Here is a 26,421-nt window from a genome sequence, read left to right on the forward strand (position 1 = left end):
TAAAAAACTCAGCAGGGTAGTGTCACAGAAGATGGTGAGGTAGCTAGTTCCGCTAGGCTTTTAGAGTAATTGCACAATACCATTTAACAGCACAGATCACATACTACTACAGCATGCTTTCTAGAGAGAAATGTTAGGCAGGATATCCCATATCCTATACTCTTTGAACAGTGCCTCAAACTCTTGCTTTTGCTAGGTAGTCATGAGAATCAGGCTGAAGGAGTCTCATGCAGAGGGTGGCAATTGTAAAAAACACATTCGCTGCCTCCCTTTCTGAAAACTAAAGAAATGAGAGCAAGACTACCTTCACTTTAGTGAACATTTAGAGGGTTTGCAACATTTGATTAATGGAGAATAAATTTAGCTACTTATCAGGAAAAGTAATCTTCAACAATTTTTTTCAACTTAATCACTATTGACTTCTAAAACATTCAGAAGAACTTACATAAAACCAGCAGATGCACAACTAGATCCTGTTATGTTTTGTATGAGTCCAGAGATGTCCTTTGCTTTACCATTTCATGGATTCTGTCATTCCACAAATACCACTGTATAATCACATTACAGTACAAAACTGTGTCAATGGAAAAATATTATACAAAAGCATGAATTACATATGTGAAGGCAAGTATATGGTTCAAAATTATTACATATTGTATAATTGATGTATAGCTTTCAGTTTTGAGGGTTTTTTCCTCAACAATTCTAAAATATTCTCTATGCTCTAGATCCATTTCACATCAATTAAATATTATAATATAAACTCTTTTAGTATAAGTACAGCAATTCCAAGTTTCACTGGATGCTAATTCTTTATATTCATGAATGTCTTTGCAGCTCAGAAAAATTCTGTAATTGTGGAATCTCTGGAGTGAAAATATCACTTAATGTCCCATCAACACTTGAACAAGGGCATAAGCCATCTTAGATGCGTAGAGGGTGACAAAAGAAAAACAATGTGCAGTATAGGATTTAAGAAGTCTAAGTTAGCTTGTAGATTAAGTCTCAAATCTATCCTCCCAATACTCGGGGTGGACAATGATGAGAATGAAGCAGCAAAATGTTAAATGTTCTGTCTCCTTCAAGTGTACTAGGTGATCTTGTTCATTCTGCCTTAGCTGCTGGAAGCAAATCAGATATCTCAGTACTGAAGACATTTCTGTAACTTTAATGTCACACCTGCATATAGCATGCTTTTCAGGTCCACTTGGAAGTGTTGGCTCCTGACCAACTACAATGGTACAATGCTCTGTTACACTGCTCACACAGTTACTCGAACTTTTAATGCCAGCTCTCTGCAAAGATTGTGAAGAATTTTTATCTGCTCTTGCTTGGCCTTGTGATTCAGATTCATAGAAACAGGTTGCAAGGAAATATCACTATTTTTACCTTTTTATCTTAAACATTCTCTTAAATTGTTGTCATCATAAAATTGGTCATTTAAAACTTTCTCAAAGTCTTAAAAAAGAAATAAAACCCCTCAACCTATGTGTATCTGGAGATATTCTTAAAAAAAACTATCTTTATGGAGTGACATGGAGCTACTTAAATATATGGTTATAAAAACAAATTTGAGAAAGCATCACAGTAGTCCTGGGTATGTCACTGAAAACTGGCTTACTGGTTTTGGCCAAGGGACATTCAGTGTGTTAGCAGCCATGCTTGCTTCTTCCTTGGAGAACGTAGAGGGAGGACAAGTCCCAGTCCCAATAGTTTCTGAAGGATTAATGTTACTGAAAAAAGAATGAAAAATAGGTTTTGGCAGTTTAGTACCTTTTGAAAAAATAATTGAACTTAGAAAGTTAGATGCCAGGATTAGTCAAACCAATGTGACTTGAAATGGCAGAGATGATAAACCCTAAAAAGAAAATCTTTTATGGTAACGTTATCACAGTGTTCATCATAGAAGGGCATATATATAATTATGTATGCATGGTAGAATCCCTGTAAAGTAATAACTTCTAATGAATAGCCGTGTTAAAATAATACATTTCTGGGCACCAAACCAAATATGTACAGGAATACAGTGCAAACCTTCTGAATGATAAAGCAGGAAACTAAAAAGAAAATAAAGAAAACTAACAAAAAGAACATTCAGTAGGAAATTGGACTGATAAGCCTGCTTATATTAATAGCTGTACATGTTTCCATGAAATCAAAATAAATTTGATAAAAGACACTTTTAAAATTACTATATGCTGTACAAATATTATTTATTAAAAGTAAAAGATTTTTCCCTAAGAAGGTTGATTCTAATTTCATCTCTTTTGCTGATTTCAAAAGAATTATACCAGGAATGCTTTTGTTCCTCTTAGAATATTTGTGTCATGGTAGTTGTATGTTTTGTTTTATTAGGGCAGCACTGCACACTGTTTGATAGAAAACTAGTCTCTGATCAGCAAACCTTATTCTTCTTAAAAAGCTTTACCTCATGGAGTGCTTAGATCCAGGTTCTCAAATAGTTTTATGTACCCAACTCTTTTAGAAAATAAAAAGTGATACTACCTAAGATTTAGACCTTCAGAGATACTTGGTTTTCTGAACTTCAGTGAGTGCCAAGGTCGTCAAGTCTCAGTAGGCAGCCAGTGTATTGATGCTTCAGACATCTGCTGTCATTCTCACATGACATTCAACATTTTCCCCTGAATTTGGGAGCCAAAGCTGGTGATTATATACAGCCTGAGAATTATGGGAGCAGAGTACATGAATGCTTGCTTCATTCTGCATAAGAAATTGACTCATCGGGGAGGACCTGAACTTCAAAGGACCATATCAAACTCATTTTTGCTTCCCTGAGCAACAGGTTACCAATGTACAAGATCCTCAGGAATGTGATTAGCTTATTAAGACTTTCATTAAGATTATATCTTCCAGATCTCCTGTTCTGAGATCAGATCAATTTGTTGCTGAAATTCATTCTCATTTTAAAAGGGAAGGAGATAATGCCTCCGGGAGAGGGGGAAGTGACCCACCTAGTGAGCAACTTTCTTCCAAATAGCGAAAAAGTCTTAAAGCTGGAAATTGCTCCAAAAAGGCAGGAAAACAATTAAATTTGGAGAATGGATAGCAAGGTGTAAGAAAGAAAGAGTAGTGTCAAATACAACAGAATATGAAAATAAAATAATGAATTAATTTTCTAAATTATATTTTGAAGGTTAGGTATTTCTTGACTTGATAAGACTGCAGTACTGGTTTCAGTGTCATTTTTGTGCCTCATGAATTTATTTCACTTTTCACACACTCTTATTTCAAAAACTGTATATTACTGAGAGATTGTTGAAAACATTCCTGGAAAGTTCTAATAGATTATGCAAGAAGAGTAAAAGTTAGTGTTAAGAGATAGTTATGTTCCATATAAATTATTTTATTTTACACCTCTTTATGCTTCAATCCAAACCCAGGACTACTCTGTCTCCCTATGATGACTGTGATACAACCTTCTGCCATGGTGACTTGTTCTACAGTTGCTTGAATTAGGAGGCAGTGCTTTGGATCTATATTTCAATGGATGAAATACAGCAGATTAAGTGATTCTGAGCTGCTAACCTCAGCCTCTATCCTTCTATCTGCTTTAGAGCTCTTGTGATTCATTGCCATTCTCCTGAAGTCACAGAGAAAGGACAGACGGTTTTAATTACGATCACAAAAAAAAAAAAATCTATCAGGCATATGGAGATAACAGCCCAGAATTTTTACGAGACCTTGGAGAAGTTAGCTTGCCAGAATTTGAAACCCTGGAAGTTGACTTATTTTAGCTTGGGAGAAAATTTCTTGAGCCTCTGATTTTTTTTCCAGGAGAATCTGATAATAAAATGACTAATATATGACCTTTGCTTAGAAATGGATGAGAGAGAAGTACAGATAACAATAGCTGAAAAATAGTACATATTTATAAGAAGTAATTGCAATTTTTTTTCAACTGTATTTTAAAGACTATCCTTCAAGGAACCTCCTTGAAGTTCTACTTTGTTAGGTTGAAGTCAGTGAAATTTTATTGTACCAGAAGGGTTTGGGTCCTTGATAACAGCGTTATAATGTCTGTAAAGGATTTCCAGAGTAACATATGATTTAATTGCTGGAAGATTTTTTAAAAGATTAATATTAGGTGTAAGATGGTTTGGTGAGAGGGCAAATGTTTCCTCATGTCCCGTTGAGTGATCAAGACTTTGAAAAAAATTACATTTTATCAAAATCTTATGATATTTTTGTAATGGAAATGTTAATAATCAAAACATCACTATTCCCAAAAGAAGCAGCATAGGATTATTCGTATTCTGCTGCTGAATGTCTTAGTGTTTGATGTCTGCTGAAACCAGCACCTGCTGACAAGATTTTACAAATACAATTAATCTGAAAAACATTAAAATAACTCAGTTTCTACCTACATTTATCTTTATAAGAATAATCTTTATGAAGAACACCAGAGAGGCAAAAATGTTAACACTTCAATCTTCTGAATTTAGACCTTCCTAATACTGACTTTATTTTCCATGGGATCTATAGGTGCTACTGTAAAGGTATTTGATTTATAATTCTAAAAACGTAGTGGAGGCAGAAGCAGCCTGTAATAAAGAGATACCAGAAGCAGAGGGTGCAGTATATAGAACTTCTTTCATTCATTAATTTTATCTAGAGTAAATCTGGGGCATGGTTGACAAAAGGCACAACACTGAATAAGTGTGAAACAGTTTAAAGAAGTCATTACTCTCCCAGACAACATGCATCATCTCCCTACCTGTTGCCTTTTATGAATGAATGCTGCTGCTTGTTGGAAGTGTGCTGAGGCTCCATTTGAGTTCAGGGAGAGCTGGGTTAGGCTCTGACATAACTGAGCTCCCACCAGCATCTTGCATGAACTATTATTTTAAGGACCAAAGTGGGGCTTTTTCTGTGCAGGGAGAAATAACCTAGCAACAGTGAGTTATGAGCAATCCTTGACCACTTGGAGTAATAACCAATTTATTAAGGAAGCTATTTACAAAATACTGCAATTACAGCTAACTTCTAAATAAATATACAGAGACTGATTTCTTAGTGCCTCTAAATTATTTTCTTTTCTAACCTGTATTTCTTTTACATATCTACAAGATAAATCCTGAGCAAACATAACAGCATGTGTCTTTTACCTAAGTCCATTTTCCCTCACTGCAAAGAACTTCAAGAAGAAAAAAGGAAATAAATTACTAAAGACTGAAAACAGCTACAGTAATCTGCTTCTTGGATAAAAATCTAGGAAATACAGATTTAAGAATCCTGCCGAATTCAGAAGTTATTATTCAGGGCCAAAGTCTTGCATTTACAATAACTTGTATCTTAGAATACTGCCTCAGCAAGTGCTTTTTGGAAACAGGGAGTGCTGTCAACCTTCTCCCACACAGCTGAAGTGGCATTCTGAAGATGCAGAGGCAAATTCAGGTGGAGCAGATGATTGTATAGCTCTTTTAACACACGTGTAGAGTTTGGGAAATAAATGAATCATCTGGGTTTACAATTTGATTTTGCCTTCCACATGGAAAGTTGCCATCCTGTTCATAAAGCTTGAGACGGACTGTATTCAGCTTATAAAACTCTCTCTGCAACTTCGTAAAGTCAAAACGTTTCATCACATTTTGCCCCATAAATGGAATCATTTAAGTATTTTCCTACAATTTAAATCAATCCTTACTAAATGGTCAAAACTCCACCAGTGAACACCAGCAGTGTTGACTGAAATCTAACCATGGCAAACAGTGCTCAGCTCTGACAAATTAAACTTATCTGCCCAGGACAAAACCGGTATTACTTTGAAACCCACATTAGTTCCCTGTTCTCTCCTAAAGGCATAGAAGGGGGAGTTAAGGACCTCTAAGTACAATTTTTTACATCCATCATGCATACGATCCCTCCAAACAAGCAGGAGTAGAGTGTCTTCTGAGGACAAGAGGCCAGCAACCAAATTGCTATTGAATCAGTTGAACTGTGAGTACAATGAAGCCTAGAGCTGCAGCCATTTGGCAGAGAGCCTTATGATCTGTTGTGCTATGCCATGGGTTTCCTGAGGAGATTTGGCTTCATCATGAATGCCGGTGGCCACTGCCATCACTGTGTGATTGAGGTGCGGATAGAGTAACAATATGGGAGTGGCACTGGGAAATTCAGATCTTTTTTCTCTCTTTTTTCAACTTATTTTTCCACTTCCATGTGTTTTTATTCTGATTTTGAGGACAGAAATAATCACACACTTACCCTGTAATAATGTAGTAATCTGTCATATAAATACCCTGCCATTATATGGTAATTATGGTTTCATTAAATGATCAACAGCTACCATGTTAGCCAAGAATAATTACACATTTGTGCCCCGTATCTTAAAGTGTTCTCAGCTCCCTTTTTTTTTATTGAAAAGAGGAAAAAAATGTTCCCTCATGAGTAAGATCACAATTTGGCCCAGTGTATGCATTTATTCAGTATGACTTGGAATGCCACAATCTCCTATTTTGACTTTATTCCACAGCATACCAAGGCCTCATTTAAGGGAACTTCACCACAGCTATTATGGCTGCACATTTTCAAAGTTTCCTGAATAAGGGGCCATTCCACATTACTGCTTTTTTTCCTTTACACTTCCAGTGCCAGTTTATTACTTCCCAGAAATTTAATAACACAGTGGTGTCTGCATTACACCTCTCTGTCTGTACAACCTAGTTTAACATTTGACATTGACCCAAACAATCTGGTAACTTGAAAGTTTCAGCGGTTGTCCTCAGCTCCAAGTATCTTCTTCTAATTGGTAAAGAGACATTCTCCACTTGCAATTTTTTTTCTCTTAGTTGAAATTTGAGATATTGGACATAAGGACCATATATAATATTCATTGAAGCAGCCTTAAGTTATACTAAATAGACCAATGTATATAGATCTGCTAAATTTTGCTATATAGACATGGTAAAAAAATTTACTGTTTTAGCTGTACACTTTCCTACTGTTGACCTTTTAGCACAGATGCATGATTATTCATTACATACAGATTTTGGCCATTCATGTAAACTATGGTTGTCGATAGCAAAAAGTATTCTGGATAAAAACATGACTAGTGAATTTGGAGTGCAGTTTGGTGCCTTATCATTGCCTTTTAGGCCCCAGAGTCATCTTGGGATACCTAAGCCAGTGACACAGAGCTGGCAGATCCTGAAGGAGACCAATGGGCTCCAAGAGTGGTAACTACAGCCCAGCTGGGATATCCCTGGGTAGCAAAAGTGACAGCAGCCCATCTATGTTTGGGCACTGAGTTGAACTCCAGGTTTCTGATCATGGTCAAATCATCTTCCTCCTGGACACTCAAGTGGTGTGTTGAAGTCAGGAAACTTCATTTGAAATTGGTGCCATAGCTCTATTTCACTTTACAGGATCAAGATTTTATTTTCAAAGACATATTTGTAAACACCAAACGGAGAAGAGGGGAGGAAGGACAGAAAGTGGAGAACAGGAGGGAAAGGAAATGCAGTTTTGCAGCTTCTTCTGTAAGTCTTTCCCATAATATGCATAGCTTTGGTCCATTAATTTCTGTATTTCTCTTCTGCCACCAACTATTTTTGTTCTGCCAAGAGCATACTTTTACAGGGATTTTACAGATTTTGGATACGCTTTTCCTCATCAGCTTTCCCTTTTCCTGTGCTTACTGAAGAGCCTCTGTTGGAGTTGTTTTGACCTATTTGTCAGCATTTTTCCTTTCCTTTCCTGTGTAATTGTCAGTTCCAGAATTTCAAGGAGCCTTGTATTCATAGGCTCTGATTCATCATGATGACTTGAGCCCATACACAACTTTGACACATTTATTAAAATTACATATAAACTGAAATAATTGAACATGTGCTTCGCAGAACATTTTCCAAATAATTCCACCTCACTGAAAAATAAAAAGGGCAAGGTTATTGCAACACATACTCAGCACTATTTCCTTGTGTTTGGAGTGGCTCTAGAAAACCTATTTTCCTTTTAGATAAACACATGTGAAGTTTACATTGAGTTAAATGCAAGCAAAATTTCAAACTCAATACAACCACAGTGGTTGAAGGCTGTCATCCTGAAATGTAGACTTTCATCCAGGGGAAAACTATTTCTTTCCGCCATATCCTTATGTTAAACCTTTATTTATTTATTTTTAGAGACAAAAAGTCTCCCTTTCTGTGATACCAGTAATTTATCCGAAATTAAGAGGATAGATTGGATTTCTTAAAGTTCAAGACAGAATCTGGATGGGATTGAGTACCGAAGTCTGACCATAACATGCTTTATTCAGTGAGAGTGCTTGTCCTGTGAGTACGTGCCCCAAATCACCACAGTAATCTGTTCTTAGAGCATAACACAGACTGTCGTGTACCTTTTTTTATTGATTTGTATTTGTACCATGTCACCATTTCAAGTGAGATACAATACACTCAGTAAGAAACAGGTATCCCAACATGATCTTTCAGGCTGTATGAGTCCAACAATCTGTTGTTACTACAAATGCCTGTGAGGTAGTTGCTTCTCTAAAGTTAATGAGTAGAAACACAAAAGAAAAAGGTGTGCAACACGAGAGAACACAAGAGTATGCAGATGTAGTCCTTAACTTTTGTAAATTATCACAGATGCCATAGGTTATGAGACACAATGAAGTACTGTGCATATTGCTGAATAAATAAGGAGGATCAGAAAACCCAGAGAATTTCTAGACACTGTAGGGATGTTTGTCTTTTGCTCTTATATTCCACTCAGTCATAAGCCTTATCTTTAGATACTTTCAGGGCATCTAAAAAGTATTTTCCAAGTAGAATTTATTCCAAGTGTCTTTTGTGACTGTACATGTATAAAGAAAGGAAAAACTTTGGCAACATACATGAAAATGCAATCAAGAAATTCAAAGCAAGATTTGTACTCCCCCTACCCACTTAGCACTCAAGAGAGAAAACCTGACTGTTGAGAGGGGAAAACCAGCTCTATCATGTTTTATTTATATATTTATTTATTTTTAAAAAGCTTTACTAAGAAAGGGAATAATTTAATACCAGGAAACATACAAAAGAAAGATGACCACTGATACTATATGCAAGTAGAGCATACTCAGGTAACTTGACCTATATTTTAAAATATATATATTTTTTTCTGTCATTGAGTGCCAGTACAAAGGCTCTGGTCTTGCAGCTGGAGATTTGTCATTGAAGCCCCAGGCCTGTGTGGAAACCTGCTGGCAACAGGGTCTGCAGATGTGCTCTGGGGTGGGAGACAAGGTTACTAACAGAGCAATAATATCTCTATGGATGGGTTAACTGAACTTTCTGGATCCTAATACATTAACTGTTTAAAAATACCTGAATATAGCAGCTGTAAAAAGCATGCATCTTTTATCTTTATATATGGGCCTTTTTTTTTCTTCTTTTTTTTTATGGCTTGCACATTTTAAAAGTCAGCAAATATTCAGGATTTTATTGATGCAAGGGAAACATCTAGAGAAATAAAAGAAGTGAGAGTAAAACATAAGAATGCAGTGAACAATGATACAAGCTTTGAACTTGAAAACATTTTGTGTTGTAGCTGAATGCCTTGGCAACACATCTTGTGATACGTGTATAACCCATATGGGCAGTGCAAAATGCAAATGGTAAGGATGCAAGGACACTTCCAAACGCATTTAGTCTGTCATGTAATTTGTTGTGAAAGTATATATTACAGGAAAAACAAGCTTTTAAGCAATACTAAAGTGAAAAAATCATGCAAGGTAATAAAACTGTTCAATAAAGCTGAAAGTAAAGCTCTTGGTACTTAACATTACCTTTTAGGGCTGTGCCAACCCGGTTTTGGTTTTACCTGTATTTATTTTGTTCATTTTGGCTGTGCTTTTGAGAGGTTTTTTTATCTTTTGAAAGAGTCCTCTGTTCCAAAGTGGGAAATCCTGTTAGTGAAGAATATCTCAAAAGAAAAATGATTTGAAGTGCACATGAAAGGCACTTGAAGTGTGACTGCTTTACAGGCTTACAGATCATGTCAGGTGAAACCAGGCAATGTTTAACAAGGTAAGCAGCCAAACCCTTGTGGGTGCCCCTCCATGGCTCCTGCCAGCTCCGAGAAATGGAATATTCTTCTCAAGTCTCTGGATTTCAGGTTATCTAATTTGTTGTGCTTTTTCTTTTGAGTTTCCTCGGGTAATTGTTTATTAGAAACAATGGTCACTGTTATTCTAATTTCCACCTCAGACAAATATCTTATTTTTAATTTTTTTCCTCCAGCTAGACACATTCAAAGAGAATTCATGTTAGAGTATCAATGACATTTTAGGTACCCTCCTTTACCTATATTCCAATTATTTTCTTGGGAGACTCTCAGACTAATGGGAGTTATGATAACTCTGCAGTGTTCCTTAAAAGACAACAGAAGAAACATCAGCCCATTAGCAGTGTCAGTAATGGCATCTCACATACAAGACTTTCTTAGTACTCAAAGTCTGAGAAAGAGTCAACAAGACAGTGTAAAAACTGATTTTAGTTTACGAAGCATCAATATGCATTTTTCTCCTAAAGAGTGAGCAGTCTGGGGTATTACTACTAGTAATAGTACTGCTACTACTACTACCTTTATAATTTGAGAGTAAAGCTTGCTGTTCTGAGACAATTGGGTACCATTCAGTTGGATTGTCAAAAATGGATCCTGAGGAAACAGCATCAGAAGCATCACGTAGAGTAGTACTTTTCCTGGTATAAGATCCCAGCAGTCAATGTTTTTCTCTAAATTCTGATGCCTTACCAAAGTTGGTTATCCTGACACTCAGGACTTGTTTCCTGAAAGGTGCTGAAGATCCCCATTCTTCATATAAGACAGTTTGGGTTTAATACAGCATAACTATGTAGTCAGTAGCTAGAACCAATACTTTTAATAATGAACTGTTGTTAGACCATGAAGAGAATAAATAAAATATCTGTTAAATCTGAAGACTTAGAGCTAAGATCCTGTTTGAAAAAAGCTGTTCCTTGCCCTTCATGATGTTTCCTATGGAACCTTTTCCCCTGAAAAACTCTCCCCACCTCCCCAACCCGCAAATAACCAAAACCCATCCAAAACCAACAAACCTAAAAAAGCTTAACATTCCTTTCTAACATCTTTAACACCCTGGATGTAGTAAAGAAACCAAACCCAGATCTGATGCTTATGATCCTGTTAAATTATGCTATAAAATACTTGGTGTACTATTGGACTTACTGTTGAGTTTTTCCTGGTGTAACATTTGGTTAGGAACTCCCTCACAGTGCAGATATTGCTGGATTATGAATGTTGGACTTCTTTTTGTGTGAGCATGACATCTAAGCAAAGCCATTATTTTTCCTTTAACAAGTAACCAAAAGGTTTTTTAGTTGCAACTCTGTCTTTCTTCGTCTCATATAGAGCAGGTTTTTTCAAGGTCACTGGGGACTTAGGCTCTTGAGTCTTGTCTTCCAAGGTGGCTTCAACATATAAAAAAAGCCACTGAAGAAAAATCAGTGGGATTGAAACTCATTTCTGAGGGTGAGACCAACACCTCTATTATTTACAAACATTGCAGTGGACTTAGTGTTAAACCCTTGCTTTTACCTATTGGAGTCTGTAAAACTGCCAGCTGATTTCTCTTTTCTTCCATTTCTTTGAATGGTAATGTCTAGAATTTGGATACAGTAAGGTGGTGCTTAAGATGAAGAGCTCTCAAATTACCTTTGTTCCACAGAACTCTTGAGTAGTCCTGAAGAAGCTGTTTACTCCATCCTTCTTCATTGTAGAAATTTGTCCTTTTTGTAAAGGGACCAGTGATGTTAAATTTCACCTTCTCACAGAGATGAATCTATATGGAGCAGTAATGTAGTGTGGGAAGTCATACTACAGAAAAGTCTACAAATACATTTTACTTGAATTACATCCCTGGCTGCAAGTGTAGCCTTCCCTGTCTTTTGCACTCAAAATGTCTTTGCCATGAATGGGAGAAGTTGAGCAAGATTCCATTTCATGAGGGATTTAGAACAGGTAGCTGGATCCCTAACTGCCTTGAATAGTAAACAGTAAATGGCCTAATGCAATGTTACAAATTAAATTAATTCCTTTCATGTGTATTGTCTGCACCTAGCCTTTCTTTTCTCATCTTAAAAGAAAACAGGTCTAATACCTCCAATGTAAAACAAAACCATATATCATAGCTAATTAAGTAATTGCTTTAAATTGCCATAACTGACAGATGCCTGCCTAGATATGTTCACATTGTGAATCCACAGAAAAGGACGTAAGGAATTAAGAAGTTTCAAATGGAAGAGAGATCATTAGATTAATTACTTTACCCAAAATATTGTAATTGGCCTCTCTTACAAGAATGGATACTGTAAAATTCCAGAGATGATAAATGAAGAACTTCATTAATTTAGGTCTTTACCCTTGAAAGAAATGCCTTTCTATAGATATATACAATTTTTTCCTTTCCTCCCCTCCTTTCTGCTCTCATCTTTTTGGCTGTAGACACACAAAGCAGTATCGTTGTGATCCAGGATTTATTTGAAGAGATTTCATCTGGAATGGAGTCAAGCAGAGCAGTGGCAGGGGAGCTTTTACAGATTATGACCTGTAATCTCATTAATACTCTGAAACACAAAGATCCAAATGTTGAGTAATTTTGGAAAAGACTACAGCCTATGTGGCTTCATGCCCTTCTGACAAGACATCCTGGAGGCCAAGATGAAACCAGCTTCTCAAAAGTCCAACATGAGATAAAATGCTGCTTATATAACAACAGACACTTAATATTTTCAGCAAGAGCAACATAAATGGTAAATCATAGGACCATCTCTTTATTCTCTATCACCTTGCACAATGTTTCTTCTGGCAATAAAGGGCTGCCCAAGATGTAGTGAAATATAATTTCATCCAGTACTGCTAAAGACAGTAAGGCAGTGGCCATTAAAACCAAAAGCTTTTAATCTCTCTTTTGGAGTTCATCAGACAGTGAACTGGTTCACTGAGGCTGGCTCAGGTCCTTAGCTCTTGAGTAAATTTCACACTCTCATGAAAAGCTAATTATAGACATAAAAGGGACATTTAGCATCTTGAGCTTGAAGAGCCAGAACAATGTCTAAAAAAAGTGCTATGGCTAGATCAGAAGTTTGTCATTATTGTCAAATTTAATATCAGCAAAATTGTTATGGTTCGTAAGTAGCTCCTTATGCAGACCATGCTGAAGAAAGCTTTCCTGGAGTGGGTGTATATTTTTAAATGGTGCAGAGGCTCACTTTGAAAGGCCTTCTGGCATGACTGCTTGAGAACAGGTGGCAGAGCAGCAGTAGCTGTAAGGTGATCTATCATTACATTAATTCTTTGGTACTCTCCTTCATCACAGAATCATAGAATCATTGAATACGCTGTGTTGGAAGGGACTCATCAAGATCATCGAGTCCAACTCCTGGCCCTGCACAGGACATCAAGAATCACAGTATGTGCCTGTAAGCATTGTCCAAACTCTTCTTGAACAGGCTTCATGCTGTGACCACTTCCCTGGGTGACCTGTTCCAGTGCTCAGTTACCCTCTGGGTGAAGAACATTTTCCTGCTATCCAACCTAAACCTTCCCTGACTCAGCTTCATGCAGTTTCCTTGAATTCTGTCCCTGGTCACAAGAGTGAAGAGATCAGTAGCTGCCCCTCTCTGCCCCTCTGCTTCCCCTCATGAGGATGCTGAAGACCAAGATGAGGTCTCCCTTCAGTCTCCTCTTTCCAGACTGAACAGACCAAGTGACCTCAACCACTCCTCATATGGCTTCCCCTCCAGAGATTTCACCATCCTTGTGACCCTCAAGGAATGGCCTGAAGCTGTGTCAGGGAAGGTTTATGTTGGATATTAGAAAAAGGTTCTTCCCCCAGAGGGTGGTTGGGCGCTGGAAGAGGCTCCGCAGGGCAGTGGTCACAGCATCAGCCTGACAGAGTTCAAGAAGCATTTGGACAATGCTCTCAGGAACAGGGTGTGATTCTTGGAGTGTCCTGTGCAGGGCCAGGAATGGGACTCAGTGATCCCTGTGGGTTCCTGTGGAGGGCTGGGAAAGCCCTGTTTCTGCCCCTCAGCAGGGACTTCTCATCCCTGGCCTTCCCTTCACAGGGACTGCTGGACAATAAAGGCTACCTCTGTGGAACTGCTATACAAGGCTCCTGTCTCTCTATCCCCGAGTTTGCCGTGGGTGATTTCACAAAGGGCTGAATCACAAGAGCTGGAATCACCTGTAGCTGAGAAATTGCTACACTTGCTGAAATCACCAGCTGCCCAGGGAAGCCGACCACCGCCCCTGGAAGAGCTGTTCCTTGCAGGACACTCTTTCTAGGAAGGTCGTGGCACACCAGGTTGTCCACCCTCAGCTCTCCTGTATAGCAACAGGTTCCTTTCAACTCAGCATATTCTATGATTCTCACTGAGGAAAACTTCTTAAAACCTCAAGTTTTTCTAATTGAAGGTAATTTATAATTTTAAAAGTACAGTGTTTCTCTACTGTAAAAGTTCAAAAGACAGACAGAAAGCCTTTTGAACTTGCTGAAAGCCAGTAGCCATATACCTAAAGCCAGAGTTTTTTGCAAAAGTAAACTACCTTCTGGTGGCAATCCTGTCTATAGATTCAGAGAAAATATTTCCTTAATTTCCATTTTTCTAACAGGTTTAGTTCATTATCACTTTTTTCAAAACTGTAAAACTGATTGCAATTTTTAAAAAGCAGGAAAACATTTTTTTATTATTCTAGTCTATGAATAATAACTAAGGGAAATTAATTGTATTATTTATAAAATCTTGGACATAGTAACTAGAAAGAATCAATCCTCCTTTCTGTCTTTAGTAAAACTTGATATAAATTAAAACCATATTTATAAAAATACACTTGATTGTTGTAAATGAAACAATAAAAAAACCTAAAATCTGAGGGATCTAAAAAAATTATTTATCAAGATGTTTTACTGCTCATTTACTGCAAAAGAATAAACTTTTCTTTAAGGAAAATAAAGTACAAATGCATAACAAGGCAATATTCAGTGGTACAAATCCAAGCTTCCTGTGTGCTCATTTAAATCATTCCACCCTGAATTCAGTCTTCCCAGTCTCTGTGCTTGTGGTAGTAGAGTTTTCGGGCCTTCCTTTATTTTCTCAGTGTCTTTGTGGTAATGGTTGTGCCTAAAAAGGGAATGAAATGTTCCAAGTGACTTCACACAGACATGCCTAGGGCCTGATCCAAGCCTATTGACAAGGCTGGAGCCCTTCCATTTGCTTCAGTGAGCTTTGAATTGGTTATTTTATAAGGATGTTGCCTCCTGGCTTCCTGATGCGATAGACATGCACAAAGAGGCCATATTTGCAGTGCTCCTTTTTTGTACTCTATCAAACAGCATCTTCATATGTAGTTTGCTCTCACCATAACTTACTGTCTTATTGAAAGAACAGTTTTAGGTATTTTTCTTCAATTTCGGTCATTTAGGAATACTGTCCTAACTGTGCTTTCTTTTTTTTTTTTTTTTTGGTAATTGAATCCAATTTGATTACTTTCTATTCAAAAATCTAATTTTTCTAGATTTCCTCTGCTATTACTTCTCTGTTGCTAAAAAACAATGTCTGCTCCTCCCAATTCAATATAATTTATGAAAATTCTTAGCTTAGTTCATTACCTTTATGGGGCTCTGAATGAAGTAAAACAAGGCTTTTTTAATACAGATTCCTGTGGTAATCTAGGTTTCTCTTTCCCATTGACTGTGATGCTTTTTATCAATACCCTGTGTACATAGTCATACAGGTTGTCATATCAAGTGATAACTATCTTCCAAATCAAAGTAATCTGAATTTTATAAAACCTAGCAGTAAATAGAGCTTAATGTTTTATCAGAATCCAAATGTAGTACAGCCAGCACTATAAACTTCACATCTTGTTCCTCCAGACAGTTTCTTATGGACTTTCTTTGCTTATCAAATAAGGATATCAGTTATTCCATCAGAAAAAAAAAATAAAATCATGTTCAACAGTTAAATTTTACTAGTTTTACACTCACAGTGAGTATTTTGCGTGACTCTTTAGTCATGTGCATGTTTAGTGGCACTGTTCCTGCTCTCCAAGGTATACAAAGTAGTCGCTCTTCAGGCTCAGAACATTTTTGAAAGCTGAAATCCCTTCCCTTCCCTTCCCTTCCCTTCCCTTCCCTTCCCTTCCCTTCCCTTCCCTTCCCTTCCCTTCCCTTCCCTTCCCTTCCCTTCCCTTCCCTTCCCACAGTCCTGTATGTCTTACTTTATTAGGAATTAAAATATGGAAATAGTACAATTTCACAGCTTAACTCTTTTGGTGCTGCTGGAGTGTCAGTCATCTTGAATAAGCAGCTTGGAAGTGCTCATATATTTCAAGTATTCTTTTTTTCTGTTTTTCAGTCTTTCCCAATATAAATTTTGCAGTACCTGTCTGCTTTAATTTTTATGTCTTTCCTCTACTTCCTTGGAAGATATTATTTTAAAATTGTTTTTACTGTACCTGACACAGCTTTAAGGCATTATTTTAATTTCTCTTATCATTTATGACAAGCACTTAGCTCAGCCTTCCTTCTTCTAAAGTAAACAGGCGTGCAAATGGTGTATCCAGAAGGCTCAGGAATAGCACTAAGCTCACATTTCTCACTGTGTATGTAGCTCACCTCTGTGCCAGAGTGAGATCAAGTCAGGAATCACTCCACCATGCAACTTGATTTCCATATAAAGACAGATCAGGAAAGGAGCTGTAACATATCTGAAAATACCCTTGATGAGCACACAGGGTGAATACCTTGTCTGTTAAACTGACTTTATCCTTGGTATTAAAGAGACAACTTTCTTTTGCTAATTCATTTGCTATCATTACATCACTTGGTTGAACTGCTTTCTGCCTTCTCATCTTGACTGAGTTTTGGGTTTGGGTTTTTTTTCCCCCCTTGATGTTATTTCCATTTTCAATTTCCACAGCAACATGTCGATTCTTGTTAAAGTCTTATTCCATCATTCACAAGGCTGTCCTGAATCTCATGCTCTGATTTTTTTATTTTCAGTAGCAAGTGAACGAAAATGTTTTGATAAAAGTGACCACAGGCTTCTTCTCAACTCGTCAACTTTAAGTCTTCATTTTGGTCTCATTCATTAGATCCTAAAATCATTCCTCAGCTAAAATTTTCATAGGATTCAAAGAGCACTTTCTCTGGATTAAGACTGTAGTTTCAGGTTTCTTTGGTGGCTTTCCATTGCAAAATTTTACCTGAGTGATGAAGAAGGTGGGACAGCTTTCCACCCTGTTTTATATTGGAAAAAAAAAAAGAAAAGGAGCTGCTTTCCAGCTTCGTTTCTTTTTTCCAAGTAAAATAATAGTAAAATAATTTAATCTCTTATTTTATACACAGAGCTCCTATTAAAATCTTTAGGAAACACACATCCATTTAAGAAGTAGTAGATTCATTTTTGTTGTAAAAAATTAAGGAAATAAGACACCATGTTTATTAGCTGAAGGAATAAGTGAAATAAACTCAAGAAATCTTAGTGAATAACTTTCAGTCAAAAAAACCCTGAAGCGGCAAAGAATGATTGTGGATCTTGAAAACAAACAAACAAACCCAAACCAAAAGGCAAAACCACAGCAGACTGAAAGCAGGCTGTTTCTAATAGGCTTTTTGAGCATTAACGCTCTCTTAAAAAACATCAGTCACAACTGCATGGGCAGCCTCAGGAGTGACTGAACTTAAGCCCTGGAATCACAGGGCACAAACCAGTGCCTAAACTTAACCTATGCTGGGAGGGGATATTACACCTTCTTGTAAATGGTAGATTAGTCCTCCTAGAGTGGTTCATTTCCTTTGTCCTTTGCAGGTAGAAAACATAAAAGGATATAGGATGCATTAAAATAATAAACCTTTAGGAAAGCAATGTTAGTCAACAAATTATTGTAGAATATGATTCCTCTAGATGTGGGTAGAGTGCTCTTTATAAGTAACGTAACTATCAGACTGTGAGAAAAAATAACTGATTTTCTGACAGTCAATTTGGCTGACTCTCCCACCATCAGCAGATGCTCTTGCTCAGGACACAAGTTCTAGCTTTTTTTTTTTCATGTTCACACTGCGTGGAATAGTAGGACTCTGATCTTGAGTTCTCATCCCTCTGGGCAGAGCTCCAACACTAAGCTCACCTTATGTGTCTTATGTGTGGCTGCCAGGCAGGTAAAGACAACTGTCCTTTTGAAATTACAAAGCAGATTTAGCAGTCTCTGAATACCTTGTTAATGGGACTGATACAGCCTCCTAATTTTTGGCACTGCTCCTTGGAGGAAAAAAGTAATCATGAAATACAGGAGGGATAATTACCAAATTGAGAAGAGAAAGCTTTCAGATGAGCAACAGGCATATTTTGGAGGAGGGAAAGGAAAGTGTTTGCTATTTTTAATTACAGCTCATTAGACACAGAGAACCAGCTCTCAAATCAATGGGGAGACTGGCATTACTTCAGTAAAAGTCAAACCAACCACCAAAATATCATATAAATTGGAAATTTCTTTGCTCTGTTTTGAATTGTTTTCCTCTACAAATCTGCTTCTCTTGGCTGCACCACTTCACCATATAAAGACAGCCTAAGTCAGATGTCTAGAGAGGAATATCTGATGCTGAAGATCCAGAACCCATATCATACATTTTCTAATGCATATCCCCCTAAAGGATTGGAAGAGGGTTCCTTTAAACTTGCTTTAGTCTTGTGCTGTACATCAGAGCTGTGCGATAGAGCTCCTATACATTGGGCCATAAGTTTAAAAATGTTTTACTTGGGAGCAGTGCAGGTTGCATGCTTTCACATCACCTGCAATGTGAAGCAAAGTCTGGAAAGTGGAAATCATTTTGATCTACTGCTCAAAACATGCTCTGAATCCAAATTAAAATGGTAGTATAGGTATAAATCATCTTAAATATGAATAGTCCGCAGCAAATTAAGGCTATAAAAGTTGTAGGTGAACTTCTGCAAGAATATGATCAGCAGCTGGGAGAGATATGACAGCTAATTTTTGACCAGGAAGTCGGTGAGTGGGAGCATAGAAATCTGCGGTACAAATCCCACATTCATGTCCATAAAGATAAACAGCTCCTTAAGTGATGCAACCATGAAATCTCATCCCTGAAGTATTTCTCATTGCAATATAAGCACTACTAACTTTGGTGTCTTTAGAGGCAAATAAGAGTCTTTCATAGGGCAGTGATTATAGAAAATTATTTATGCTATTGCAATCTCACATTTTACATTCCCTATGTTAGCATTCTTTTGAGACCCTTCTTTTTTTCTTTGTCATATATTTCTCCTTTTATTTGAAATGTGATAGTTGATGGATTTGGTGTAAAATTAGTTTAATTGAGATTCCGTTTAGATTCTACTCTACAGTATGATGAAATTCCAGCTAGTCTAGCACTGTAATTAATTAGAAACCTGTTTAAGACATGGAATGGTATGTCTCAATTTCTAAATTGCCTATCAAGAGTATTGTATGAAATTTTGATGTTTTCATGCGGAAGTAGTACTGATGTCTGTAATAAGATGCCTTTGGATCTGAGTTCAGAGAGTAATTCTGAGACTGAAAGGAAACGAGTCCAACGGATGTATAAAATGTAAATCCTAACATGTCTTTAATTCTGAGCAGTTGTAACCTTTGTGTCTCTCCTTCACACTTTTTCCTTGTGTCTCTTTCTTTCATCACTTTCTCATTTATGTGAAAGACTCTGCACATGGCACAAGATTTCTCTCTGAGATATGAGACCAACAGGTAAAGAAAAAACTTCCTTTACACGATTTTTTCAGAACTGCCCTGCAACTCTCTGTAGACAAGACATTCCTCATACCATGTTGGCTCAGATTTCAGAAAGATGGGAAGAACCAGAAAGGCTGACAGAAAGCTGTATATATCTACACAGAGCACTGGTCCAGTAATTTTTGGGGACATAATTGCCATAATACCCATCTATAAGAATTTATTGCAAGAAAGAACATGCTGTGCTGATGCTATTAGTCCATTTCCATCAAGAGTGCAATATTCTTGCCACAACCAAAAGAGGATCAATAAACATATTTTAAACCAGACTCAGTGACGGCTTTTTTAGATACACTTTGCTTTCCTCACAAAACTCTTAAGTAAATAGCATTTTCTAGGCTATGCAGAAATAGGCATCTCACTCGAGTTAGTGTGACTTCTTGTTCAGAGCATTTGAAACTGACTAATTTAAGTAATGTTAACGCAAGGAAATACTTTCAATAATTGTTGCTCCTGTTTACACTCCTTCTCTTGAAATTCCAGCAGAAATATAAAGTGCCTAGCACCAGAAGAACAATATTTGCATGATATAATTATTTTTCCACATGAAAGAAAAAAATGCTCTGTAGAATTAATGGTATTACAGAGTGAGCAGACAACACGATGAAACTGAATAAAGCTTATGGGGCAATGATAGCTATTGATTGCATGTGTTGCAGTGAGATGATGCAAAGTTCAGGTATTCTTTTTTGGGCCTTCCCTCAGAGTACAAAGTAATCATTTTACTCCTTTGAAACCAAAGGGCCTCCAACTAAGATTTTCAGGAAGCTTTGAAAGGAAGCAGTGATTTGTTGCAGGCACTTTTGGCAGAGGTAAAAAACCTCTTAATGGAGGAGGGAATTACAGGGAAGTTATTCTTCATCCTGTCAATATAAAGAAATATTTTAAATTATTTTAATTTAATTTTTCTCTCTTACTCTATCTTTGATAGTGTAAGATTAGCATTGGTGTTTGGTGCACTAATTCAAGCTTTCTGTTAGTTTTTCAATGGAAAGTCATGTTTTGAGCATGTCTGTAGAAATATGCCATGGTGTAAGGGAGCTAATGTGTTGGGGTCCCTCCCCTGCCGTGTGGCCCTGGGAGAGGGGCCCTGAGGGCACAGACACGGGGTTCCCTGTCCCTGCTCAGCCTCGTTCCCATTGGTTGGTTTGTGTTCCCTGCGCGGGCAGAAGGACCCTTGGTCCCGTGACTGGAACAGTTCCTCAGCAGAGCCCCGGCCATGCGGCTGGAGAAATAAACATCTCTGAAACAGCTATCAAGAATCTGTCTGTCCATATATATTTCCTTTCCACGGGACTCCTGGTTTGATATATGCGTGTTGCAGGATCCCCACTGCAACAAATGGTGGAGAATGCGGGCAGAACGATCCCCGATCCCTAAGCGACTGATTTGTGTGAGTAAACCCTGGAAACTTTGGATTCCTCTTCTTGGTTTTGCTTTGCTATTCCATATCTAAACTATGGAGGAACCGTGGGAAGACTCTTGGCTCTCAGAGCCACATATGGACATTTATCTTAAACTTAAAATGATTCTTGAACAACGATTTGTAAATTTTAGCTTGATTCAAGCTCAAAAAGAACTGAAACACTTCCTGGCATGGTTGTTTAAGAACTTTTTCTATGTTTCTTGGGATTTAATTCTTACCAAGGGCTTTTGGAAAACCGTTTGGACACAGTTAATACTGGAGTCAAAATATATGCCGATGGAAGAATATTTTCGTGAATATTATTTAGTTACCGAGACTGTTGAGCAGTGTCAGCTGTGTCCTGGCGAAGGGAAGCCTGGCGCAGGGACCGTGCGGCCCAGGCCACGTGCACCGAGCGCTCTGAGAGCAGCAGCGAGGCAGTTCGCGCGTGCGGGCGGAGCCACGCGAGCCGCAGTGTCAGTGGCGGAGCGAGGCGCGGCGGGACCCAGCGGGACCCGCACGGCCGCGTGCAGCGCGTGGTGGAGCGAGCCCCGTGAACGCCCGACCGAGAGGGGCGGCGCGTGGGCAGCGGCTGGCGGCGATGGCGGTGGAACGGAGCCGTGCCCAGCCGAGACGCGCGCTGGAGCAGGGCGCGGGGGAGTCGTCGCTCGGGGGCCCGGCCGAGACGTGGGTGCAGCGCCCGGCAGCGGCAGCGAAGCTGCGACCAGAGGAGGCGACGCACGGAGAACTGAGCGGCGTGGCCCGGCCCGGCCCGCGCAGCCCCGAACGCGACCCCGGGAAGAGCGCGCAGGCACCAGCAGCCCCGACAATTCCAACACGGGAGCGACCGAAAGAGAGAGCAAAGACACAGCGAGACAGAAAACAGCAGCCACTCGGAAAAAGGAAAAGATCATAGCAACTAAGACCTTAGGGATAGTAAAATGGTATAATGTTAAGCAAAATTATGGTTTTATAACAAGGTGTGACAACCAGCAAGACATATTCGTGCATAGAACTGCTATTAAAAAGAATAACCCTGAAAAATGCATCCCAAGCTTGGGAGATGGAGAGGTGGTGGAATTTAATATTGTACTAGGGAGAAAAGGGTTACAAGCATCGCAGGTCACTGGGCCTGATGGTGTTCCTGTAAAAGGCAGTATATATGCAAAAAATCGTAGTCATGTTAGACAGTATCTCCATTGTAAGCCCCCCCTACAGTTTCCCTTTCCTAATCCCACCTTTCCCTTTTACCCTATGTCCTATTACCCCCAGTGTATTCCCAATCCGTTTTTTCATCCATGGTTTCCCTCACAAAACCATGCTTTTGCCAATTGTTTTCCCAAAAATCCCTTTCCAATGCCGAGTGGGGGATGAAAAGGGGGAGGGAAGAAGTTAAACCCTCTCCTGCCTCAGTTTCCCCACAAAGCATGCCCGGAGAGTCCTGTCTCCCTTCTGTCAGCCCTAAGATGTTCCACAGAATCTGTTTGGACATTTAAAGACTCAGGAGGGTGGCTTGTTTTGTCTTGAAACTGTTCTTGTTATGTTTATCCAGTTGTTTTCATTCTCCTTTTATTAAAATAAAACGGGTGAGGTGTTGGGGTCCCTCCCCTGCCGTGTGGCCCTGGGAGAGGGGCCCTGAGGGCACAGACACGGGGTTCCCTGTCCCTGCTCAGCCTCGTTCCCATTGGTTGGTTTGTGTTCCCTGCGCGGGCAGAAGGACCCTTGGTCCCGTGACTGGAACAGTTCCTCAGCAGAGCCCCGGCCATGCGGCTGGAGAAATAAACATCTCTGAAACAGCTATCAAGAATCTGTCTGTCCATATATATTTCCTTTCCACGGGACTCCTGGTTTGATATATGCGTGTTGCAGGATCCCCACTGCAACACTAATGCACACCTAAAACGCTAAAAACCTTTTACTAACCTCTACAGCTTTCCCATCACCTACTCTTTTCAAAGCATGCTACGAATCAAATCCTTTGTTTTCATTCTAAACCAGTACTTTTGAAAGGTAATTTAGAGGCTGAAATCCTCTATTGGTCTACACAGTAGAATTAGTAATAGTTGTCCAATTTTTCCCATTATTACTTGTCCAATTCACTGACTGGGTTGACTGTTTTCAGAGCACAACTGTCGTTCAGATTGGAGACCTCCCCAATGGTTACTCTGTCCTTCCTACACTTGAATAAAATACATGATACTAATTCTAAATTCCTCATGTATTTATGAAATAAAGATTATTGCTGGAGTTCTAATGTCTTCTTTCCTGTGGTATTAGTTCAGTTAGCTAAGTCTCTACCTACATGAATCTCTCAAATATAGCAGCTGTTAACCTGCATTATCAGATATATTCTATCATAGCTTTAATTTTCTTAGTCTAGAAAAGGGCTTTGCTGATGGAGACTGACAAGGAAGATGCGAGTTCTTTTCATTGGTTTCATTGACTTTCGTAAGACAGCCAAGTGCAGCTACACCTGTTGTTTATAAATACACTACATCTCCAGATTCCATGTAGATTCCCACTAAGTGAATTTAAAGTATTTTCAGCATGGAGTTCTCAGAAGTAGCTGTGTCACAGCTGTTCTGTTGTGGATTATTCTCATTAATGATAAATTAATAGCATGATAAAAATATCTGGGAAATTGTATCAAGAGAGATCAGAAGCCTTTTCCGTGCTCTATGACATAGATTTAAAGGGAGGAAAAAGATCCTTAAGTCAGTGGACTTCCGACGCATATAACACAAAGAGTTTTTATGCATGTGGAAATGCCAAAAAGGAGAAAACTATTTTGAGCAAATAATGTTAAATCCAGAAAAAATGCATCATGTATCATTTCACTAATATTTTGTCTGAGAAAATAACTATATGACGGGCTAATCCTCTTCTTTACATAGACAAAACTCCCTTCAAGTCAGTGAGAGTTTTACTGGTGTTAGAACTGCCTGATTGGTATCCAAATTTATTCAGATGTACGGTTTGAAGTGACTCCTAATCTTTCCAGCAAAAATACAACTCTTAGTGGTCCTGAATTCAGTGAAGACATCCACATAGACAGATTCTTATTTACAGCCAGAGTGATTTACAGGGGCAGAGACTAAATCTGCCATTAAGATTGTTGACATAGCCTTCCTCAAAAGCAGGCCAAGAAACATTAACGTAAACCTCTCCTCTTATTACTGAGTCTTGTTTATAGCTGTCCTGTCGGTTGCTCACCTCATAGAGATTCAGTACAGCTGCTCATTAATTCATTCCCCAACACCAATTTTTGTGCTTTATTTCCCTTTCTGTTAAAGAGGCCTAACTGCAGCAAAGTAAATATTCTTCTGGTACTGGGAATATGGAATTTATACACAAATTCCATGAGAAGCTTTTATATATAGGCAGGCCATCAGCTTAATAAGATTATAAACTCTGCTTGTTTCATTAAGCTGCAAGAGCATTCCATTTTCAGTGGCTTTTTTGGACACTGTGACAGTGTACCATTGCACATGAACTTGTGCTCTGAATAAGAACTTCAAAGCAATTTTAAATCTTCTACAAAATCTTCTTGAATATTCCAGATAGATTCTATTCTCTTGGCATTGTCAGAACAAGTGATTAATTAAAATAAACCAGCAACATACCAAAACAGACAAACCAAAATGAAACTCCCTACCACATTACTAGATAAAGAAACTGTAACTTGTTTTACCTGTCCACCAAATATATTTTATCTCATCTGGATAAAATATGCAGCTTTGGTAAAGAAACCAAAAGAATAATCACAACACCTAATGCATTTGTAATTTTGAAAAAATTTTGGTAATATTTTCAGCTAGTAGCCTGGCTATATAACTGAACAAATACCCTTCCAATAAAGTCTTTCCTAAACAAGGGAGAGCTTTATACACTATCCTTCTAAATTGAAGAAGATTTATGATATGTTAGGAAACCACTTTTTCCCCCTAAAGACTCAAGAACCATTGGGATGACTGTCGATCTTTCAAAAGAAAATACTGTCCTATCTACAAAATCTTTGTGATAAGAGCACTCCTCAAATATGGGAGAAAGTTTAAATTACTCTGCCTCAGGAGACTTGAATCTTCGTTTTCAAATGTTTGACTAGTGCTGCAACCACAAGACTGCAATGATTTTGGAAAGGAAATCCTTGTTAGTCCTGTCTGTTGAATTATTAAATATTTACAAGGACAAAGACTGTGAATAGAGCTCTACACCAGTTAAGACACTTATTGGACTGTATAGGGATGTAGCACAAAATACCTGGGTTTAAATCCTCAGCCCTTTGCCTTAAGAGTTCAATGAAAGCAGGCATTTCGCCCTGGATTTTAGAGCTGGACTTTCAGCCCCTAATGAATTTAAAACAAAAGCACCTTGAACATTCAAATTAACTACAAGCATATTCTAACTACAGCATTGGTATCACCCAGTAACAAGTGATGGCTTAGAATGGTGCCTGTCCCTATGAGGACAATGCACATCCTTTCTGTTTTCTGAGTCCTTCCTGTAAATATAGGCCATATATAAGTGGTTATTATCAATAAGTTCGTTTACATGCAGTCAGGATATTATCTATGGTATTATATACCATTATTATATCTCAGAACAAGCTGGCCCCATAATTGCACTCCCAGTATCATATTATGCTTTTACTTTTGTTGGAGTATGTTAATAAATAAATACCAACCAGATCATTGATTCTTTGCATGAAGTCTATATTACTTGGGCAACATACTCTCTTTTATCCCACTGCAAGGCATTCATTCCAACAACAGTAACCCTTCTGGGTGCAGAGTAACCAATTATATTGAATTTTGTGAAATGAATTTCTTTCTAGAGAGTAATGTATAATTAGAATATAATGTCAGGTGTAACCTCTGTATTTAAAAAAATGACTGTTGCACCTGAAAACCCAAACCAACTTGAGTACTTCCTTTCTCCAAAGCAAATAATTAAAAGTTAAATCAGAGAAGCGTGGTAAGTTATGCAATTAATTACTGGAAGAGCATCTGGATCTTGAAAGATTTAGCAAGCACAAGGAAATAATTGCAGTAGGATCTTCATTAGGTTTGATACATTTTGCATAACTTTTTGCTGTTAAATTAATCATTGCTATTTGTCACTCAGATATTTCTGAAGTAATTAAACTACCACATATCCTGGCTTGTTCCATGATATACATC

At 38.2% G+C, this 26,421-nt stretch overlaps 1 long non-coding RNA gene across 3 annotated transcripts in view; it reads left to right on the top strand.

Annotated features, from left to right (window-relative positions):
- The window catches only part of LOC125327475, a 111,524-nt gene that overhangs the window by 12,224 nt on the left and 72,879 nt on the right, over positions 1-26,421 (top strand). For 2 of the 3 annotated variants that reach the window (XR_007204285.1, XR_007204283.1), the window contains exon 5: positions 7,386-7,499. The exons of the other annotated variant lie outside the window; for it this stretch is intronic. This is a non-coding gene — a long non-coding RNA (uncharacterized LOC125327475). The remainder of the gene's footprint in view (positions 1-7,385; positions 7,500-26,421) is intronic. 3 annotated transcript variants of the gene reach the window in all.

This window comes from Corvus hawaiiensis, chromosome 6, assembly GCF_020740725.1.
Source record: "Corvus hawaiiensis isolate bCorHaw1 chromosome 6, bCorHaw1.pri.cur, whole genome shotgun sequence".
NCBI classification, from domain to species: Eukaryota; Metazoa; Chordata; class Aves; order Passeriformes; family Corvidae; genus Corvus; species Corvus hawaiiensis.